The sequence below is a fragment of the Muntiacus reevesi genome, chromosome 2, assembly GCF_963930625.1.
Source record: "Muntiacus reevesi chromosome 2, mMunRee1.1, whole genome shotgun sequence".
Taxonomy (NCBI): Eukaryota; Metazoa; Chordata; class Mammalia; order Artiodactyla; family Cervidae; genus Muntiacus; species Muntiacus reevesi.
In genome coordinates this window covers 7,377,263-7,401,711 of record NC_089250.1, presented here as the reverse complement: position 1 = coordinate 7,401,711, position 24,449 = coordinate 7,377,263, and the positions used below count along the sequence as shown (strand labels likewise).

General features: G+C 37.8%; 1 protein-coding gene and 1 non-coding gene across 2 annotated transcripts in view; both read right to left on the bottom strand.

Moving 5' to 3' along the window:
* The window catches only part of MACROD2 (mono-ADP ribosylhydrolase 2), a 2,149,518-nt gene that overhangs the window by 1,833,491 nt on the left and 291,578 nt on the right, over window positions 1-24,449 (bottom strand). The window lies entirely within an intron of this gene.
* TRNAW-CCA (transfer RNA tryptophan (anticodon CCA)) lies at window positions 13,365-13,437 on the bottom strand. Its single transcript has one exon. It is a non-coding gene; the product is annotated as a tRNA-Trp (tRNA).

Below are 24,449 nucleotides of genomic sequence, written 5' to 3'. Positions count from 1 at the left end.
CAGCCAGATACATGGCTCAGGCAGCTATAGTCTCCTGCTGAAGTGCAACAGTAACTGCACAACCCCGACTACTCCATTCTGGTTGTGAACCCAAATTAGCAAGCCCTTGCTCGGGAAAAAAGGTCTATTCCCTGGTTTTATAAGACACTCTTATTTCCTAGTTTATCAGGCACTGATACTTTCCAGGTACAGGAGTTTAGTTATCATGCTTCTTTAGAAAATTCCTCTTTGAAGGTTAACTATTACATTTAAAGGGTGAGGGCTAAAAGTAAAAATTGGAGTTCAATATTTATTACACTGCAATAGCAGTATCTAGAAGAAGTGTGCTGGTTCACAAGCACATTAAGCTTTCTCACCTCCCCATACAAATTTCACAAGTTTTTCTTCAATTCTCCCCCTTTCCTTACAAGTCCTAGACAGAGAGATGGCAGTAGGAGCCATTAAAACCAATTAACGCTTCACCTTCATTTTGGTACGAAAACGAGGGGAAAAGAGAAGCACTTCAAATTAAATCCTTTGTTGTTGTGTTCAGTTGCTCAGTTGTATCTGACTCTTTTGACCCTATGGACTGCAGCATGCCAGACCTCCTTGGTCTAATAATTTAAAGATTTATTAAATCTTTAATAAATACTTAAATTTATCAGTTCAGTTCAGTCGCTTAGTCGTGTCCGACTCTTTGCGACCCCATGAACCGCAGCACGCCAGGCCTCCCTGTCCATCACCAACTCCCGGAGTCCACCCAAACCCATGTCCATCGAGTTGGTGATGCCATCCAACCGTCTTATCCTCTGTTGTCCCCTTCTCCTCCTGCTCTGAAATTTATAAATTATTTCAAATTAGAGAAAAACATTTACTTATGACAAAATGCACATGTGTAAAATATTTAATGATCAAATGAAGGAAATTAAGTATAACATCTTCCCAGTGTTCACAAATACATAATTTTCCACCAACTATTCTATCCTTTAACATTAGAACAGCTTCCCAGGTGACACTAGTGGCAAAGAATCTGCCTGCTAATGCAGAAGACACAAGACACACGGGCTCAACCCCTGGGTCGGGAAGATCCCCTAGAGAAGGGAACGGCAACCCACTCCAGCATTCCTGCCTGAAAACCTCCATGGACACGGGAGCCTGGCAGATCACAGTCCGTGGGGTCACAAAGGGTAAGACACGACGAAGCACGCAGGCGCAGTGTTAGAACACACGCGCTAAGGGTCTCCGCGCGCTCCATGGCTTCAGTCCTGTCTGACTCTCTAGGAAAAGTGCGTTAATCCAGAGCCCTGGTTTCAGCGAGTAACAGAGGAACCAAACTATTCTTTGAAAATATTTTGGGGACAAGGAACTCTATAATATATCACAGATTTTCTTCTAAAATTCAATGTCGACCCTTTTTATTGCCAATATTAAGTGAAAGCATTACTTAATGCAGACATTAAAGCGTTATACAATTACCTTCCAAAAAGCCCACAGTAACTGCCATTATTTGTACAGTATACTGGAGAGAGAACGAGACAGCATATTCAAACCTGTCATTCTTGCATATAGGGTATAGTTAAAAGCACAGAGTTTTGGAGTTGAGCCAACCAAGCTTCAAACCACACTGGTTCTACCACTTACTAGCAGGGTAACTCTGGGCAAATGACTTAATCTCTCTAAACTTCCCTTTCTTAACCCTACTTTATAGGATTGGTAAGTGACTTTAAAAGTATATTAAGTGCTTAGTATATTAGTGCCTAACACATTGGTATTTGGTGGCTACAGGCAATATATTCCAGGGGTTAATTGTAAAAATTCTGAAATCCAACATTTTAGGTTCAAAGTCAAGTTTTCCTGCTTGTTACCTATGTGGGCCTGAGCAAATTATTTCACCTCTCTGTACTAACGATTAATAAACATATGAAAAACATTAGAAGAGTGTTTCACATAAGGGAATAATAATTTTATATTTATCAATTACGACAATTTAAAAATTACTTCAATGAAGTCTCGTAGAAGCTGAAATTTAAAGAACGTATCAGAGCAATTTTCTCTTCTGATATTTTAGCTGACCAGCATTAGAAATAAATGAACACTACTAACTCAATCCAGACCCATAAATACCAATATACAGATACACATTGGCCAACTTCCTAGGTCAGACTCCCTAGTTTCAGGTTTCTCTGACTTATCTGATGTTCCAAATTACCCAGAGATTGTGGCTAGCAGGTCTGGGGTGGATCCTTGGAGTCTGTAAGTATTATAAGCTTCACAGATGAGTCCTATAGCCAGGCAGACTGAGAACCCTGAATTAGCTGAAGCTATGCCCAACCACAGAATTTGCAAAGAATATCTAGCAGTCACACCCACTGACCAGAATTATTGTTTTACTAGTATTATGTAATGGAAATGGAAACATTAACATGATTTTTTAATTCAACAAATATTTGGTTGAATATCAGTGCCAAATATTTATTAAGCATATATTTACTAAGTAACTATTATAGTACAATTCGCAAAGCAGTATATGAAGGTTAATTGGGAAACAAACTACTTCTTAAAAATTAACATCATTTGGGAGATGAAAGTGTCAGACAGAAAGGAAGAGCATTCTTGGTAGAATAACATTTCTATACGCTATCGTTTGTCTGAAGAGTTCTGAAAGTATCGGGACAGGGGACCTTTAGGTCCAGAGGTCTGGTTCTTACAAATCTGTTATAGTTATTTAGGACAGTGTTATCACTGCTAATGGGCTAAAAATGCTAATAACTGAAGAACATTCAAATAACAAATTCACTGCAAAAATAATGTAAAGGGTATAGACATTTTTTCCTGACCCTTTGAACATTAGTACTTAGAAACATGCTATAGTTTTTCTTTCATGAGTAAAATTATCACAAACCTGGAACAGAATTTTTTTCAAAAAAGTGATAAAATAAGCTTCCATTCTCCCAAGCCCCCAATAAGCCCATCCCACACATGTACCCACATATGTGCTCTAACTATGAATAATGTCTACAATTGAGGGATCTAGAATCTACATCCTATTAGAAACACAAGCATAAATAATTATATAAGGAAAACCAAGTGCAATTTCACCAAAAACAGCACTAATATTACTACACTGAATGAAAAACACTTGTAAACTACAGTGTAGCAAATGTGCATATGTTTCAACATGTTTCATTAATTACATTAGCCAGTATGGTCAAGAAGTAGCCCTGTATAAGATCCATGGTAATAGATGGAGAGGTACAACAGTGAAATCATCAGGTAAATTCTCTGTAATCTTCTGGTTAAAGAATTACTACCTATGTGCATTAATCTGGAATAAAATAGATTTAAATGCAGTCATTAAAGCTATTTAAATATTACTGGTCCATAGGAGCACGAGCTAAAATATAGCATCTAATAGGCATTACTCAAAATATGGCCCCAGAAAGCAGCCAAGGTTTCCAGTTATCCATTGCCCCAGAGATTAGGACAATAAAGGACCACTTAGGACTCTGATAACTACTCCTGAGTGCTCACTGCAGATAGATGCCTTTTTTTTTTACTTTTTTAATTTTCCAAATGCCCTACTTTAAAACAGTAGTACTATCAGCAGTATTTATAAGGGTCCTAAGTGATATACTTTTATGACTAGGGAAAATCATTCTTTTATTTATTTAAGGATACTATTTGAGGGATCAGATTTATTTGAATATGACAACAGGGACATTTAAAAACTTTGTCCTTGAAGAGGTTGAATCATGTTCTCCCTCAAAAAAAAAAAAAAATGGTCTTGGGTTCCCTTCATTTTGTACAAGAAAAAATAATAATGCGAGGGCTGGAATTCCACATACCACTTTCAAATTTAAGTCTTCTAAAGGTTGGATCACAGTAGAGATGCTACATGATGACAACAATTTCACTAGTAGTGACAGGAGAATTCCTCCTACTCATCTGATGTGCGATCCCAAGACACGCAGGAAAGACAGTGAAGGCTGGCAGATGAAAAGTGCTCCTTCCCTCTGAGCAAAAGCAGAGCCAGCTTTTCTACTGGGCTGCCCTTAAGAGTATAGGTCATAGCCACAGAATGACTTTTATTACTCATTCTCCATCCTTTCAACCTCCAGTTTTCCACTCCCTCCATCTCTCTTTTTTTTTCCTTTCCTACTCTCTTTCAAGCTTTTGCCTATCTCCACAACAACCAGTTCCTTTAAGAGGCACTCAACCACATTGCTATTCCTATGAATTTAAAAAGGGATGGTTGCAGATAGACCTTGAAATATGTGGAAGAGATCTATGCAGCCTCCCATGCAGATACACATGGGCACTTCCTCATGCTAATCCACAATTGATTTCTTAAGGATACAGCATTTATAAGATGGGTTTAGTCATGTTTCTAAGTCTTTCTCAAATTTTCCTCCAGTACCATACGAAGAAACTTGCATGATATGATAAGTCTAAGATCCCTGACTTAATACTGTTTTAGAAGGCAGATGGCTCAGTGGTAAAGAACTGGTTTGCCAAGAAGGAGCGGCAGGTTTGACCCCTGGGTCAGCAAGATTCCCTGGAGAAGGAAATGGCAACCCACTCCAGTATTCTTGCCTAGGAAGTCCCATAGAGGAGACTAGTGGGCTACAGTCCATGGGTCACAAAGAGTCAGGCACAACTTAGCGACTAAACAACAAACAGCAAAGGATACACAGGGCAAAGAATCCACTATGAGTCTTTAATAACGCCCTCACAGAAAGGCATCTATCAAAGTGAGTTTCATACAGTGATCTGGACAAAGTCGGAAGACGTAAACCATTTTAATCCACTGCCTTCAGCTATGTAAGATCTAGATTCCACTGCTCACTGCAAGACTTCAGCTAACATATTCTTCAAAGAATTGACACAAGGAAACCCAGTAATGCCTAGTGACAGAACTCTCTGAGGTTTTCAAACTGAGAGCTGTTTGCTTGGGGTTTACATAGTGCAGAAACAACTTAGGAGACAAATAACCTAAATGCCACCACCGTGTTTCAGTCCAGAAGTTTTTATTACAGCAAGTTTAGCCTTGGGCAAGCTATGGCAATCAGCACATTGTGATGGCAAATACAGAGTGTATTTTCTTTCTGAGCAGTAGATAGCACTTGGATTGCTCCTGAGAAGGGTTCGTGAAACACTTCCAATCAACACTTTATAGCTGCAATAGCTAGATGTAGCACTCACAATTTGTATGTTTTAATTGTCAAAATTGTTTCCTTTTCAGATGAACACAGTCAACGCTAACTTTCAGTAAAATCATCCAAACCGAACTAGTTTATCAACTGACATGAAAAACAATTACTACCCTCCCACCACCAACGATATCCTCTGAGATACAATTCAACTATTACAAGAGAAAAACCTAGAAATGGATAAAAATGACAAAATAATTTACCAAAATGAAGTACAGAGGCAAAGTTAAATAAGAGAAAATTTTTTGGCAATTTCAAAGTCCACTGATAATGGTAAAGGTTCTTGCTGAGTTTACAGCAATTTAAAGTTTTATAAATGGTGTGTCATGAAAGTTGCTTAGTTCTCTTTCCAGCTTACTGTTTTGTGATTTTTCTGGCATAGTCACATACTAACCTCAAATTTCATAGCTCTAAAGCAGCTTGACAATTGTCATTCTAGACTACATCCAAAAAAAAAAAGTTTCCCAAACCAATGAAATCAACTGAATAATTCCTACAGTTTTATTTAAAGAAAAAAAACAAGCAGATGAAGCCTATATAATCCTCCAACTTAGTAAAAAAACAAAAGCCAAATTTCTTTGAAGTCCCTGTCCCTCATCTACTCATGTTACCAACTTAGAACGAGATTCAAGTATTTTTTTTGCATTACTCACCAAAATTCAAAACCACACATGCAAAGGTCCTTTGGCTCTTGAATCAAAATTATTAAGATTTCAAACTTTATGTCAAGTTTTTTACATTAATGGGGAGGCTATCTCATTCTCAAATTCTGTACCATGGTTTTCAAATTCATGGTAAGCAATTATCAATATCATCTCTAACCAAGTACACTTATACTTTACCTCCTTTTCTGATTAATAAAATTCCCCTCTGTTCCTCTCAGTAGACAATAGTGTGTGTGTGTGTGTGTGTGTGTGTGTGTGTGTGTGTGTTTGGTCCATGAATCATACGCACTTTCAGTAGGACAAATGGGTAGGTTCTAGTTGCAGGAATCCAACAATATACAACTCAGTTCCAACTGCTGATTTGCTCCCAACTAGTAGTATTTGTCCCTGTAGCACAAATATGCAAGGGGCAACTGGAACTTTGATTAACTGGCGCCTCTGGGATAGCTCCAGCAATGCAAGGACTTCCTATCTATTTGACCTTCATTTTGCCAATGCAATATGAGGAGAGACTATCAGGGACATGCTCTCAGCGTCTCTGCACTTTAAAGATCCATGTGCCTCCTGTTTTGTTCCCCTCCACTCTTCCCGAGAAGATATGAAGCTAGCTTATCCCTGTTTGCGATTGAGAAGCTGGCTTGAAACACTTCAGATAACAATCGCCAATTATCTTATGTCAAAATTTGTGTTATTGTGAGATAGCCACCCATGTGATTTACATTTGATCATGATTTCAGTAAAGCATTTAGCAATCTTTAATTATATCCTCCAGGACAAGATGGAGAACCAGAGGCTTCATAGTAATGCTATTAGGCAGACTGAATAACAAAGCCCCAAAATTGCTCAACAACATCCTGCAGACAGGTCTCTAATAGCACGTCACAGGATTCAGTCCTCAAATTGAAATTTTTCAAACTTTTTAATAATAACTTGAGTAATAGTTACTCAAGTTTCTACCAATAATTGCATGTTAGAGGTAGAACTTAAATGTCTAATGGCAGAAGCAAATTTCAAATTCATGCTTTCACACAAGAAAAAAAATTACTGAGTGATTACTATATGCTAGGTGGCAAACCTTGGTCAATATACAAATAAAAAATAACAGTGTGTCTTCAGGAAATGTATGACCTACTAAAAGAGATAAATAAATGGCTAGGATATCTTGGATTACTTAGCAGAAATTTTATAGGTCAGGAAAGAGTAGAATGATAGCCTCTAAATATTGAAAGATTAAAAAGTATCACCTAAGTATACTCTATCCAGTAAAGTTATCTTTCAACTATGAAGAAGAAAAGGCTTTCCCGGTCAAATAAAAGTTGAAGGAGTGTATCATCACTAGACCTGCCTTACAAAGAATGTTGAAGAATCTCTTCTACCTGAAATGAAAAGGCAAAAGTATATAAAACTTTGAGTGAGGTGATAAATAGAAGCAGAAAATTTCAACTCTGAATCAGAATAGACCGCTAAACATTTAATCATAGCATAAAGGTTAAAAGAAAAAAAATCAGTAAAAATAAGTATAGATACTTGGATTTGGTGACAAACTCATTACATAAAAAGGAATCACTTGAGGCAACAAAAACATAAAAAGGGAAGAGGAAAAGGACAGAACCTATGTAGACAAATTAAGGTAAGATGCTATCAAGAAAAGGACTATTTTATCTATAAGATGTTTTATAGAAAATTCACAGTAAAAAAAAAAAAAAAAAAAAAGAGAGAAAATTGAGAATAATTCAGAAAAAATCACCAAAAATGGGAGACAGAAATACAAGAAAAAAGAAATAATGATGTGAGACACAGAAAAATCACAGCATAAAGTGGCAGTACTAAGTCTTTATCTACCAGTAATTACACAAAATGTCAATGGATGGAATTTGCCAAGCAAAATATGCAAAGTGGCTGGATGGATCAAAAATAAGACCCAAGTATATGCTGCCTCCAGGAGACTCATCTCAATTCTAAAGGCAAAAATAGGCTTAAAGTGAAGAGATACTCCAAGCAAATATCAGCCAAAATAAAGCAGGGAGAGCCATACTCACACCACACAAAATAGACTTTAAGCCAAAAAAGATAACAGATAAGAATGGACACTATGTAATGTTAAAGGGAATAATCCATAAAGATGACATGCACTTTGCATAGGAACACCACAATATACAAGGCAACTATTGACAGACTTAAAGTGACAAATTGACAACAACAAAATAAAAGGAGAAACCTTTAAAATCCCCACTTGCATTAATGGATAGATCATAAAGATAGATAGTCAACAAAAATAGAGCAGTCTTAAATGAAACATTAGACCAGATTAACTTAAAAGATTTCTACAAAACACGCCATCCAAATGTAGCTGAATACTTATCCTTCTCAAGTACACATGAAACATTCCCAAGGATAAACCATACCCTGAGACACAAAACAAGAATTAGTAAATTTACAAAAACTGAAATCAAATCAAGAATATTTTCTGGCCACAATGTTGTGAAAATAGAAATCATCTATAAGAAGGAAGCTGGGGGGAAAAAGAAACATTACAAATATCTGGAGACTAAAGAGGCTACTAAACAACTATTGGATCCATGAAGAAATCAAAAAAGAACTTAAAAAGTACCTGAAGACATGAAAATTAAAACCAAGAGGGAAATTTATAGCAATACTGACCTACCTCAAGAAACAAACAAACAAAAATATCTCAAATAAATAATCTAACCTTATATCCAAAGGAACCAGAAAAAGAAGGACAAAGTCCAAAGTCAGGAGAAAGAAGAAAATAATAAAAATCAGAGTCAAACTAAATGAAACAGACACTATAAAATAGAATAGAAAAGACTGATGAAACTAAGAGTTGGTTCTTTGAAAAGATAAAGGAAATTGAAAACATTTAGCTAGCTTCACTAAGAAAAAAGAGAGAAAGCTCCAATAAAATCAGAAACCAAAGGGAAGATACAAGAGATACCACAAAAATACAAAGGGTTATGAGACTTATGAACAGCTGTATGCCAACAAACTGGACAACCTAGAAGAAATGGACAGGTTCTTACAAGGACACAACCTTTTAAGACTAAATCAAGAAGAAATAAAAAATATGAAAAGAGGAATTACTAGTAAAGAGATTGAAATAGTAACCAAAAACCAAAAGTTCAGGACCACACAGCTTCACTGGTGAATTATACTAAACACTGAAAGAAGAGTTAAGAGCTAATACCTTCTCAAATTCTTCCAAAAAATTTGAAGAGGCAGCGATGCTTCCTAACTTGTTCTATAAGGCCAATTGTACTCTGATACCAAAACCAGACAAGGACAACATAAGAAAGAAAAAGAAAAAAAACTACAGTCTAGTATCTTTGATGAACGTAGTGCAAAAATCTTCAACAAAATACTAGCAAATAGAATTAAACAAACATTAAAAGGATCACACATCACGGTCAAGTAGAATATATTCCAGGGAAGCAAGGATGATATGATATCTACAAATCAATCAATGTGATACATCACATTTACAAACTGAAGGATAAAAATCATATGATCATCTTAATAGATGACAATATTCACATTCATTCGAACAAAATCAATGGGTATAAAAGGAATATACCTCAACATAATAAAGGCCATCTAAGACAAACCCACACTAACATCACACGCAGTTGTGAAAAACTCAAAGATGTACCACTAAGATCAGGAATAGGACAAGGATTCCCATTCCCACTACTCTTGTTCAACAGAGTGTTAGAAGTCCCAGACAGATCAATTAGGTAATAAAAAAATAAAAGGAATACAGACTGGAAAAGAAAAATCAGAAATGTAACTATTTGCAGGTAACAATATTTTATATATTAAAAACCCTAAAGACAGTACCTTAAAATTATCAGAAATAATAAATATAATAAAATTGCAGGATACACAAAGCAGTATACAAAAATTTGCTATATTTCTATAAACTAACAACAAATAGCCAAAAGGGAAATTAAGAAAACAACCCCATTTATAATCACAACAAAAGGACTAAAACAGTAGGAATAAACTTAACCAAGGAAGTAAAAGATTTCTGCATTGAAAACTACAAGATACTGTTGAAAGAAATTGAAGATACAAAAACATGGGCTAGCCCATGCCCAGAGACTGGACATTGTTAAAATGTCCCTGTTACTTAAAGCAACGTACAGATTCAATACAGTCCCCATCAAAATCCTAATGACACAGAAATAGAACGAAAATCCTAAAATTAATATGGAACCACAAAAGACCTTAAATAGCTAAAGCAATCCTAAGAAAAAAAAAAAAAGCTGGAGATATCATACTCCCTGATTTCAAATTACAGTACAAGGCTACAGTAACCAAAACTCTATATAACTGGCTCAGAAACAGACACATTGATCAATGCAATAGAATAGAGACCTCGGAAATAAACCCATGCTTATATGATCCCTTATATGATGACACTGAAGCCAAGAATTACAGTGGGGAAAAGACAGTTGGGTCAATACTGGTGCTGGGAAAACTGGCCAACTATATGCAAAATAATGAAATTGCATCATTTTCTTACTACATTCAAAATTAAACTCAAAACAGAATAGAGATTTAAATATAAAACTTGAAACCACAATACTCCTAGGAAAAAAACATGGGAAATAAGTTCTTTTACATTGGTCTTAGTAGTATCTCTCTAGATAAGTTTTATCAGGCAAGGGAAAAAAAGAAATAAATGGGACTATATCAAACTAAAAAGATTCCACACACAAGGGAAATCATAAACCAAATGGAAAGACAACCTACTGAATAGGAGAATATATTAGCAAGTCATGTATCTGATCAGAGTTAATATGCAAAATACATAAAGAACTCATACAACCGAACAACAAAAAGAATCCAAACAACCCAATTTTAAAAATGCGCAGAGAATCTGGATTTCTTTTCCAAAGGAAACATACAGATGGCCAATAGACTCATGAAGAAAATGTCCAATATCACCAACAATTAAAAAATGCAAATCGAAACCATGATGAGAAATCATCACATGTCCATTAGAATGGCTACTATCAAAGAGGCAATAAACAACAAGTATTGGAGAGGATATGGAGAAGAGGGAATCCTCATACACTATTTGTGGGAATGGAAACTGGTTCAGCTACTGTGTGAAACAGTATGGAAGTTCCTCAAAACAAGAATAGAACTACCATGTGATCTAGTTATCTAATTCCAGGTATCTGTCTAAAGAATACAGACACCCTAATTGGAAAAGATAGATGCACTCCTATATTCACTGTAGCATTATTTACAATAGACAAATTACGGAATCAATGTAAGTACCTATCAACAGATCAATGGATGGCAAAAATGTTACATATACTTCTAATGGAATACGAATCAGCCACAAAAAATGACAAAATCTTGTCACTGGCAACAACCTGGGTGGATCTTGAGGGTATTATGCTAAGTGAAATAAGTAAGACAGAGAAATACAAATACCATATAATTTCACTCATATGTGGAATATTTTTAAAACAAAAACAAAATAAGCACACAGATACAGATAACAAAGTAGTGGTTACTAGAGGGGAAGAGATGTAAAGGAGGGTAAAATGGGTAAAGGGCATTAACTGTGTGGTAACAAAGGAAACCAAAATTTGGAGGTGAGTACGCTACAGTGTATATAGAAGTCAAAACATAATGTTGGGCACGTGAAACATAACATAATGTTACAAACCAATATTACCTAAATAAAAAAGTAGTACAGAACAATGAAGAAACTCAAAATATAGCTAGTCTGATTAATGATAAGACTCGAGTTAAAAATCCAAGAAGTCATAGTATTTCAAGGGCATCAGTGCAGATTTTGAATTCACACAAAAGAATCACAGAAAGAGACCATGACATAGCTGACCCCTATCCTTCATTAGAAGGCTCTCCAATGCATTTTATGAATGAGTCACTGTATTGGTTCTAATGGGAAGTTTTACGTTTTATGCTGAAATGTATCTAAATGAACTGGAATGGGGGTAGTTAAGAGGGGTGTCAGGGAAGTTGGATTCATTAAAAAATACTTGAAACTGTACTGAACTGAAAGGCAACAAACTTTTAAAAAAAGAAACAAATTTGATGCATATTAAGTACCAGTAATGAAAGAGACAGGGTCAGCTGAATCCCCAAATGAAGGCATCCAGAAATGAGAGATTCAGAGGTTAGAAAGTGTATGCAGGATGAATATTTTGTTCACAGTCTGTCTCTTCAGTGAATGAAAGCCAAAGAGAGCGAGGATGAGCTGAAGTAGCTGTGAGTTCTTACACCTTGAGGACAACTTTTCTTCTGGAAACTGATCAGCACTGTGACTTTCCAGAGAGGATACTAGGGGTCTGACAACTGTGGTTGGGACCACCTACTTAGGGAGAGCAAGCTATCTGGTACAAGTGGAAACCACTTGCACCTGTAAGGTCTCTCTGTAGCCAGTCAGGCAGAGGAAAAGTGGCTCCTCGCTGACAGTCAGCAAGAAAATAGGAACCTCAGCCCAACAAGTATTTTTTGCCCTGAGTCTCCAGATAAAAGCCCAGCAGACTGATGCTGTGATTTGAACCTTCTGATATACTGAGCAGAGAACCCAAACAAGCCCAATAGGCTTCTGATCCCCAGAACTTTAAGATAATAAATGTATGCTGTTTAAAGTCAATAAATTTGTGGTAAATATGATGTAATAGAAAACTAATGTACTTTCTACATATAGTTCTTCCATCTATCCAAAGAAATATAAAGAATCTGATTTTCTACATTGTTATAAGAAATAGACTTAATTCAAAAAGAAGTAAAAAGTTCAAAGAACTCAGATTCATGATGGCTACCTACAGAAGATCTGAATTAAAATAAAATTCATATTTTTAAGTAAATATGAATTGAGTTCCAGAAACCAATGCTGTATACATTAAACTCCATATCTGTTTCAAAAGATGAAAACATGTTAGATCAATAATCCCAAAATATCTTAGTAAAAAAAATAATAATTTTATATATATATATATATATATATATAATGATTTAAGGGGAAAACAATACAACTTTTACATTTCAAATCTTTGGTAGAATAAAAATATCTACTTTTAAAAGAGAAGCGGAAATCAATATATACAAAGATCATTTTTTTTGAGCAAGGAACGACAAGGGACCAGTACACCTGGTCACCATTCATTTCATAATGTTGCTTCAGGGAAATCCAAAAGAACACTTTGTGGTACTTGATCTCTACTCACTAAGGGGTTCATGCAAAGAGTTCACAAATGCTTCACAGTGTGATAAACCTACACTATGAGGTCTATTGTCTTACAGACTACATGGCAACCAAACCATAAATGCCTTTATTCTTCTAAAGATAGTTCAACTTGAAATAAATCAAAAGACACAATATTCCACAAAAGACACAATATTCCACAATGAAAGAAATGTCCTTTCATTTTCTTCTTTTTTAAAATATCTTCATTAATTTATTTGGCTATGCTAGGTCTTAGCTGTGGCATGTGGGATCTAGTTCCCTGGCCAGGGATTGAACCTGGGCCCCCTGAATTTGGAGAGCAGAGTCCCAGCCACTGGACCACCAGGGAAGTCCCTCATTTTCTTCTTAATACAGAAGAAGAATACACGTCTGAATCTCTGTTCAACTCAAGAAGAGACAGCATCACATGGCCGTTCATAAGTGAGTTCTAAAATTAGTTAGTTCAGTCGCTCAGTCGGGTCTGACTCTTTGTGACCCCATGAATTGCAGCACTCCAGGCCTCCCTGTCCATCACAAACTCCTGGAGTTTACTCAAACTCATGTCCACCGAGTTGGTGGTGCCATCCAACCATCTCATCCTCTGTTGTTCCCTTCTCCTCCTGCCCCCAATCCCTCCCAGCATTAGGGTCTTTTCCAATGAGTCAACTCTTCGCATCAGGTGGCCAAAGTACTGGAGTTTCAGCTTCAACATCAGGCCTTCCAATGAATATTCAGGACTGATCTCCTTTAGGATGGACTGGTTTGATCTCCTTGCAGTCCAAGGGACTCTCAAGAGTCTTCTCCAAAACCACAGTTTAAAGCATCAATTCTTCGGCGCTCAGCTTTCTTTATAGTCCAATTCTCACATCCATACGTGACTACTGGAAAAACTACAGCTGTGACAAGATGGACCTTTGTTGGCAAAGTAATGTCTCTGCTTTTTAATATGCTGTCTAGGTTGGTCATAGCTTTTCTTCCAAGGAGCAAGCGTCTGTTAATTTCATGGCTGCAGTTACCATCCGCAGTGATTATGGAGCCCAAAAATATAGTCTCTCACCATTTCCGTTGTTTCCCTACCTATTTGCCATGAAGTGATGGGACTGGATGCCATGATCTTAGTTTACTGAATCTTGAGCTTTAAGCCAACTTTTTCACTCTCCTCTTTCACTTTCATCAAGAGGCTCTTTAGCTCTTCTTCACTTTCTGCCATAAGAGTAGTGTCATCTCCGTTATCAGAGCTTATTGATACTTCTCCTGGCAATCTTGAGTCCAGCTTGTGCTCCATCCTGCCCAGCGTTTCTCATGATGTACTCTGCATATAAGTTAAATAAGCAGGGTGACAATATACAGCCTTGATGTACTCCTTTCCCTATTTGGAACCAGTCTGTTGTTCCATGTTCACTTCTAACTGCTGCCTCTTGACCTGCATATATTTCTCAGGAAGCAGGTAAGGTGGTCTGGTATTCCCATCTCTTTAAGAATTATCCACAGTTTGTAGTGATCCACACAGTCAAAGGATTTGGCATAGTCAAGGAAGCAGAAGTAGATGTTTTTCTGGAACTTTCTTGCTTTTTGTATGATCAACGGATGTTGGCAATTTGATCTCTGGTTCCTCTGCTTTTTCTAAATCCAGTGAACATCTGCTAGTTTACGGTTCACGTACATTTGAAGCCTGGCTTGGAGAATTTTGAGCATTACTTTGCTAGCGTGTGAGATGAATGCAATTGTGGGATAGTTTGAACATTCTTTGGCATTGTCTTTCTTTGGGACTGGAATGTAAATTGACCTTTTCCCATCCAGTGGCCACTGCTGAGTTTTCCAAATTTGCTTGTATACTGAGTACAGCACTTTCACAGCATCGTCTTTGAGGATTTGAAACAGCTCAACTGGAATTCCATGACCTTCACTAGTTTTGTTCATAGTGATGTTTCCTAAGGCCCACTTGACTTCACATTCCAGGATGTCTGACTCTAGGTGAGTGATCACCCCATTGTGGTTATCTGGGTCGTGAAGATCTGTTTTGTACAGTTCTTCTATGTATTCTTGCCCTCTCATCTTAAAATCTTCTGCTTCTGCTAGGTCCATACCATTTCTGTCCTTTATCATGTCCATCTTTGCATGAAATGTTCCCTTGGTATCTCTAATTTTCTTGAAGAGATCTCTAGTCTTTCCCATTCTATTGTTTTCCTCTATTTCTTTACATTGATCACTGAGGAAAGTTTTCTTATCTCTCCTTGCTATTCTTTGGAACTCTGCCTTCAAATGGGTGTATCTTTCCTTTTCTCCTTTGCCTTTAGTTTCTCTTCTTTTCTAAGTTATTTGTAAGGCCTCCTCAGACAACCATTTTGCCTTTCTGCATTTCTTTTTCGTGGGGATGGTCTTGATCCCTGTCTCCTGTACAATGTCACGAACCTCCTTCCATAGTTCTTCAGGCACTCTGTAACGTGGTTCACTTTTGAGAAGGGAATGGCAAACCCCTTCAGTATTCTTGCCTTGAGAACCCCATGAACAGTATGAAAAGGCAAAAAGATAGGACTCTGAAGGTGCCCAATATGCTCCTGGAGATCAGTGGAGAAATAACTCCAGAAAGAATGAAGTGACAGAGCCAAAGCAAAAACAACTCCCAGTTGTGGATGTGACTGGTGATGGAAGTAAAGTTTGATCCTGTAAAGGACTATATTGCACAGGAACCTGGACTGTTAGGTCCATGAATCAAGGCAAAGTGGAAGTGGTCAAACAGGAGATGGCAAGAGTGAACGTCAACATTTTAGGAGTCAGTGAACTAACGGACTGGAAAATACAAGAGGGGTCTGAGACTGGCCAGCTGAGTCTCAGACATGAGTCCAGAAACAGTCTAAAACTGAACCAATTCTTGAGATAGGTAGTTTGACCATCTTTGTTTTTGAATTTTGCTTAAAAATGTCAGAGCTTAGCAAAGGAGGTCTCAAAGATCCATAAAGAACATCAGTGGAACTGCAATGAAGAGCTTATCAACTTTTTATATTTTCTGTTTGAATTAAAGGTACCATTAAAACTTAAGAGTGACTTCTTTTGCACTCTTGAACTAAATGAATCCACCATGAAGTATACATTCAAGCAGTAAGAAGCACAGGCTTTGGACTTAGACCAATTTTCAACATCCTACCCATCTGAATCTCAGTTTCCTCACCTCTATGATGGGAATAATATTAGTACACAACCTCAGGAAGTAGCTGTGAGATTTTCACACAATAATGCCCAAGTAAGCACATACAATAGAATGTGTGAAACATGATAAGCTCTCAGAGACATTATAACACGTTAGCTGTTGTCAGTAGTACATTTATATTTTACTTTTACGTGAAATCAATTTATTCCCAGTAAAAGGTGTGGAGAAATTTCTCTCAAACTACCAGCAATCTCATTTTTATGATTTGAGAGAACTTTAAAATAGGGGGAAAAAAAAATCTCTATGTGAAAGTGCTAGAGAAGCTGCACTGGCAGCTCCAAGGCTTGAGTCTATCACACTGCAGCTGCACATATTATAATCCTACGCTAGTCTTTTGAATTTCTTTGAATAAATTTGGGGGTCTAACGCAGACAGAAAATGAAATGTAGGACTGAAAATATGAGAATCTCAATTAATCAACATTTCTCTGTATATACTGAAAGAAAGTAAGTCAACAAAATGCCAGTTTGTCCCAAATACATAGTGAGGCCAAAAATTTCCAAAACATCGGAGTTTGGAACAGAGAAAGGTTTATTGAGGGCCCCAGAGGGAGATGGGTGACTCATGCCTTAAAAACTCCAAACTTTCTGAAAGCTCTTAGCAAAGCCCTTTTCTAGGAAAGGTGAGGGAGGGGTGGGTTAATTGTTGTGAACTCCGTGGTGTCAGAGCCTTTGTTCTTGAGGTCAGATCATGATCAGATTATGGGCTTCCCTGGTGACCCAGTGTAAAGAATCCACCTGCCAATGCAGGAGATGCAGGTTCTACCCCTGGGTTCAGAAGATCCCCTGGAGAAGGAAATGGTAACCCACTCCAGTTTTCTTGCCTTGGAAATCCCATGGACAGAGGAGCCTGGCAGGCTACAGTCCACGGGGTCGCAAAGAGTCTGGACACGACTTAGGAACTAAACAACAGCAACACGGTCAGGTAACAGTGTTGCTGTAAACCTCCCCCAAATGATGTTATTCTCTGATCTGACAAGGAAGGGCCAGGTCCCGGGTCACCCTCCAAGGTCCAGTTCCTGGCTAAGAGGAGACAGACCTCATTGGTGGCTCCCTCAGAGTCTGGTCCGCAGACCCTGCTCAGCTGTCATTGCTGAGGGAGCCAGGGGCCCAGGACCCCACCGGCCCTTCAGGCTCCTCAGGCTGCTATACAGCGGGGGGCAGGCCCCACAGACTGCGTCCTATGCAGATGGCCGCTGCCATTAGGTCACAGAGATGGGGACGGGGGAGAGGGTCACCACTGCCTCAAGGCCTGGGCCGGGCCAGTGGACGGCCTTGGCAAGGGCTCTGGAGCTCTGGATACAGCCCCAGTCTGTTCCCTGGGCCCCCAGCTTGCCTGCTGACCGGAGGCTGGGTAAGCTGTATGGCCCCAGGGAGAAGGTGAGGAGCTGCCTCTTACCTCAGTCCTCATCGGAAGACTACCATTCCACTCTGACCATTGGCTGAAAGGTCCCACTAACAGTTGCTCGCTGACAGCTGCTTGCGTGGGGGAGGGGCCCAATGTGGCAGCAACTAGTGGCTGAGCAGGACCACTGAGGGTCATTGCTGACAGCTGCTCACTTTCGGGAGGGACACACTCAGGCACTGACCAAGAGTTGAGCAGGACCACTAACTGTTTCTCACTGACAGTCATGACTGGCCCTTTGCAGCACCTGTCAGTTGCTGAGCCCCACTAACGGTCCTGCCGTAACCACTGCCTGTAACGGGTGTGGGAGGCGGGGGGTGATAGCACACAGCACATTCTGTTAGAAGTTTGTGTGAAAAACTAAACCTTGGGTCTGTCACCTTTGCTCTCCATTCAGTCGTTGTTCAGTCGCTCAGTCATGTCCGACTCTTTGCGACCCCATGGACTGCAGCACGCCAGGTCTCCTTGTCCTTCACCATCTCCTGGAGCTTGCTCAAACTCATGTCCATGGAGTCAGTGATGCCATCAAACCATCTCATCCTCTGTCATCCCCTTCTCCTCCTGCCTTCAATCTTTCCCAGCATCAAGGTCTCTTCTAATGAGTCAGCTCTTTACATCAGGTGGACAAAGTATCAGAGCATTCTGTTCAGAAGTTTCTGCAAATGACATTATCCATATATCCTACAAGGTACTTTCCAAATATTAATTTTCAGACAGTCCCAGGGTTAAGCAGTTATATTCTGGCTTTTTTAAATTTGTGAAATATAAATCACATTTTTTGTGCATAAAACATAACTGGGCAGCTTAATGGATCGTCAGAAAGTGAATACATTTACACCACCATCCAGATGAAGAACACTGTCAGCACTCCTGGATGTTCTGCACTGGCCTCTTCATAATCACAATCCTTGCCTAAAAGCTATTCCCATCCTTACTTTTATGGTTATCGTTTTCTTACTTTGCTTAATAGTTTATCTAAGTTTGCATCTCTTCCTACTTTGGTTCAGTTTTGCCTGTATTTGGACTTCACATAAATGAAATCACCAATTATGCATTCTTTTATGTTTGGCTCCTTTCAGGCAAACGTTATATTTGTGTGATTAATCTATGTTATGTATGCATGTAATTTCATCCTTACCACTGTATACTATTACATTATACAGATCTATCAAAACATAATCCATTTTACTGCTGGTGGACATAGGAGTTGTTGGGGTGGGGGGTGTGCTATTGTGAAAAATGCAGCTAAGAACTTCTTGCACATGTCCGTGAGTGCATAGCAGCATTCATGAATATGACGGGTATTCATCTGAGAATAGAACTGATGAGCCTCTAGATATGCATCACTTCAAATTCAGTAGATGATACCAAGTTTTACCAAGGTGGTTGCACCCTAGGTATTATTTATAACATGCATATAAATATGAGAATTTGTTCAAACTGTTGAGTCACAGTTTACAGGCAAGGTAGGAAGTGCTGTCACTGTAACTATGAGTCAGATTGATGATCAGGGCTCCAGCTACAGGTAGGAAAATCCATGTCTGTTTCCACATCCATTTAGCTAGGTTTCCATATAGATAGATGACTCCATCAGGTTGAAGCAGGATGGATTATGAAACTACTCTATTGTTGTAAAGGTATGATCAGTCTAGGTAACTGACAGATCAAGAATAGTACTTCAAAATTCTATTTGACCTGGCACCAGAGTCCAACACACTAATGAGTTTTTACAATTCCTGAGTACTGGAAACTAATAATCTAGGAGACAGTAACATGTATGATAAAAATTTTATCACCCAGAAGCATGTCAGTGGGAGAAAGAAACATATATTCAAAAAGTCCACTCTAGTTATAGCTCTGCCAAAATACATCTGGATAACCGCAGGACAGTTGCGACCATTTTAAAACCCACTTGATGTCATCTGACTTGGAAAGGCAGAAATTGACATACCAATCTTAAACTGCCTCTTGATCACTTACGAAAAAAAAGGGGTTTCAACAAGTTATTTTTATCTGCTATGCTCCTTCAGGTTTTTATTTTAAAAATTAGTGCCATGATACTTGCCCTATTTGTAAATTGGGACACAAAATGGAAGTCACTTAGATAATAAAGGCAATCACACAGATATAGTCAACGGTACCAGCACACTCACAAAGATGCCAGGAGTTTATGAAGCAACATAGAATAACAACTAGCCGAACTGCTGCAATGTGACATGGACAGAAATTAGCACAACCCCTATTTCTCTGACCAAAAGCAGTGCTGTCATACCATGCATCTAAATAAAGCTCAGCACTATAAAGTGATTATGGGTCTGAAACAGTTACTACTGGGTTTATAATTAGGTGAGACAGTAATAATATTGCCAGGGTTGTAGTTAAAAAAAAAAAAAGGAAACTTGCTTACTCATTTTCATTTATAAATAAGACATTTAGAGCAATTACAAATCCTGCTGAACATTCATGTCACTTAAATAATCAACTGCAAAGAGCTCCATCTTTAGCCAAATTTATAATTCATATGCCTTGAAAATATGTCTCAAAAGGGAAGATTCTACTAAAAGAATGTTGTTGTTAGTCACTCAGTCATGTCAACTACTTGCAACCCCATGGATTGTAATCTACCTGAGACAGCAGGTTCCTCTGTTCATGGAATTCTTCAGGCAACAATATTGGAGTGTGTAGCCATTCCCTTCTCCAGGGGATCTTCCAGTTGGGTCTCCTACATTGCAGGCAGATTTTTTACCATCTGAGCCACCAGGGAAACCTCTTAAAAATATGTCTCAAAAGGGGAGATTCTACCAAAAGAATGTCTACTTTTTATTAGTGGAATAATTCTGATATCCTCTATAGTTTATATATATATATATATATATATATATATATAAAATATTTTACATAATAATATATATTTAAATCATATATTTCATATGTATATGATATCTTAGCTAATTTTAAAAACCTACTTGTCTATAAAATATCTTCATAAAATATTCCAGCTCCTCTGGGCTTTTGTCAAGATTCCTATTAATGTGTCAAACATTTTATTAGCTACTAACACATATAAGAATTCATTTTATTACATGCTTCTCTCAGTGAACACAAGAATAAACAAATAGTGTCATTCAAACTCAAGGCAAGACTACATTGATGATTGCTTTTCACCAAAGGTCTGTGAGAAGACTGTAATCAAGCTATAAATCCTGGGTTGCAAGCTGTTCTCAATAATCATTCTAGAAACTATTCATCTAGCAGCCTTTTTTATTTTATTCAAAGAGAAATTCAGTCTTCATGTCAGTGAGCTACACACACAGACACACAAGAAATAAATGATTAATTATTCAATGACTGATTATTCATCCTGAGTTGCCTCATCATTCAAAGTAAAGAACTACATATATTTTAGAAAGTTGAAAGTGATTTGATTTGGTTGGGAAGCTATTCCAAATACATTTTAGGTAGCTAATGTCTTAAATAACTAATCTGAAAAGGTGCCTCTTTCAAAAAATGTGTCCACCTTTGGGACAGCAAAATGAATGCTTTACTGCTCTTTAAAGCTCAAACCTACTATGCATTCACCTCTTCAGAAATACAGTGGCGGTGTTAGGAAAAGTGACATGTTAAATATATTTCAATATCTCTACAGTATTCAGTGGTAGATGTTTTACCCAATAAAGTAAGGGTATAAGATAACAGAGAAAGACAATTTGGGAGGCACTGCAGGCGAACACAATGTCATTCTTGGTGATCACTATCCTCCACTGAATCACTGCAGGAAACTCCTTGCTGGACCATCAGATATCTGCTAAAATGAACATCTCAAAATATAATTCACATCATGCCACCATTCTGCTTTTAAAAACCACCAATGGATTTCCATTGTAATTAGATTAAAATCCAAATTCTAAGGGGGTCTAGAGGACCTTACATCATCTAGCCCCTCTCCTCTCTGAACTCATCCCTTATTTACACCCCTTTATGCCTCAGGATCCAGCTATACTGGTCTTTTCATTCCTCCATGAGACCAAGTATCTTCCTCTTTCTGAAACAGGGCTTCCTCGTCCCCCAGAACTTCACCTGGCAGACTCCCTCTCATTAAGGTCTCATCTGAACAATCTTCTCCTCAAAGCAGTGTCCTCTGATCACCTCTACTGAAATATGGTGCCCACAAATCCTACCACAACCTTCCATTCCACCTTTTTTTCTTCTATGTTTTTCAGAACACCTGGCTCTATCTAAAATTTTATTATTTATTTATTTATTATTATTCACTTGAATGTTTATGAGCTATTCTTCCCACTGGATTGTACACATTGATGGCAGAATATTTTTTGCTTATTATTCACTGCTATATCTCCAGCACCTATGAATAGAATAGTGCCTAATACATAGTAGTTAATAATAAATAATATGAATTTGCCAAATGATTTAAATATTTACGTGTTGGTTAGTACAGTCAATCTGTGTAAGTGTGTATTCTCTCTTTTACATATGACAAAGTCACTAGATTGTAAGGACTCTCACTTCCTGTCTTCTGAGCTTCCTGACAGCAGGTGCCTGGTTATACTAATCCCTACATCTTCACTGCCTGGTCAAGTACCTGGTTCATAATAGGTGCTCAATAGTTACTTGGTGAATCAACCTATTGAATTAATGCATGCATGAATAAATAAATGAGTGAATGGATGGATGAAGTTTTTATTTTTCACTTGATATGATCCAAGTAAGACTGTTTCCTGCTATTGCAGTCTACACAGAATAGCACACATGCAAAGGAGGGTATAGTAGACATCGTTGGTGCTTTGTTTAGATTCCCTTTGCCCAGGGTTTCTCAAATCTGGTACTGCTGACATTTGGACTGGATAACTTTCTGTCATAGAAGACTTGTCCTGTGTATTGTAGGATGTTTAGGAGCATCGCTAACCTCTGTCCACTAGATGCCAGGAGCAAGACCACTACTACCTCTCTATCTGAGCTGCGACAATCAAAACCACTGCAAACATTGCCAAACATTTCTCACCTCTCAGGGACAGAGCTGCCCCCAGTTAAAAACCACTGCCCTTCATCTGTAGCGGACCTTTCTCCTATTTGCTGTAGGTCCTGGCTGCTGACAAAAGCACCCCTTCAGTGAGAATGTCCCCAGCCTCTGGGGGCTGCCTCTCTGGGAAGTTAAGCCATCCCTCCGAGGAGAGCTTTAGACACTGACTGAATAAAGAAAGACAGGAATACAATGTGTGATTCCCTCTGCCTCCAAGATGCTACTCCTGCTCCAGAGCTCCAGCAGGCTTCCACCACGACTAGATTTGGGGAAAAACTACGTCTCGGTCAAGCCTCCCCCTGTGCTATCCCACTTCCCTTGCTTTCTTACAGGATTTTCTCGGTAGTACTATTTTAGTAAACCACTTGCACAAAATTTCTCAACTCAGGATCAGGTTCTAGGAACCTAACCTAAGACAGGTAAGGTAAGGAGAAAATAAACAAAATAATGCTCAGACAAGCATTAAAAGTATACCTCTAAAATCTGACAGATTTTATTCAGGGTTTTAAAATGGCATCTGTTCTTCCTTATTCATTACTTATGCGTGGCAAGTTGACAGGGTGTGGATTGGTGTGGGGGGTACAGGCAGCAGCTCAACAATGCTACTTACCTTCTGCCCTCCAGGATTTTCAACAGGTTAATTTTACTTATATGATCCTAAGTTTCCCCTTTTTTATGGTAAATCTGTAACACTTGTCAATTTTGCAAAATCACATGACTCATTCACCATGTACTGCACTGGATGTAAAACAAAGGGCAAGCCTTTCTCCATTTAGAAGCTTCATATTTGTTTTCAAAATGTGTATTTAATGGTCATTCTATCAGAATCAAGCAGAATCACATTTCAAAAATATATATGTGTGTATATACATGCGTATATATGTGTGTAAATACATACACATTTTTCTTATTTTTTTTCCTTAAGCTAATATTTTATTCTTTGCATATACACACTTTTTAAAAGGTGAATTTTCTAGTTTTATTTGAAAATGAAAACCTAGGTGCTTTTATTCATATTGGATCATCTGTGTGGAACATTTTTTTTACCTTATCTCCATAACTCACCTACATATTAAGTATAAATTTCAGGCTCAAAATGATCCACAAAAGATTCACAAATTTCCAAGGCTAAAAGTAATCACTCCCTCCCCTGCAACATTTTGCATGCCTTATATATTTATTTGTATTTAATTCATATCATCTCCCTAAAATTCTCTAGGACCAGATAAATATTTTGCTCTAAATTTCTTATCTCCAGTCTTAACCAATGTTCTTCAAAGAAATGAACCAATGATTGAAGGAGTGCAGAAAGGTTATTTCTGTGGAGTCTAACTTCTTTCCTTTTTAATAAAACTTGTACAAATTAATGACTTAAAAATTTTTAGGAAGAATTCGGAGAACAGCAACTCATGTACAAATACATGATTTTAATGACTATAAATAATATACCAGTGAACTATGAATATGACATATGACTTTTTGAAAGTCCTTTAGTCAAGAAGTGTGTTCTCAAATTAATTTTCAAACAGCTGTGATAATAATGTGGCACACTTTCTGCTTTTCAGAAATTCCTACATAAATGCCAGTTTCCAGAAAGAATTCTCTAAAGATCTTGTTGGAAATACAGACACTCAGGCCTCACTCCTGAAACTCTGTCCCATTAGATCTGAGGTGGAATGAAGGGAAGTTCACCCAGGTCTATGACAGTTTC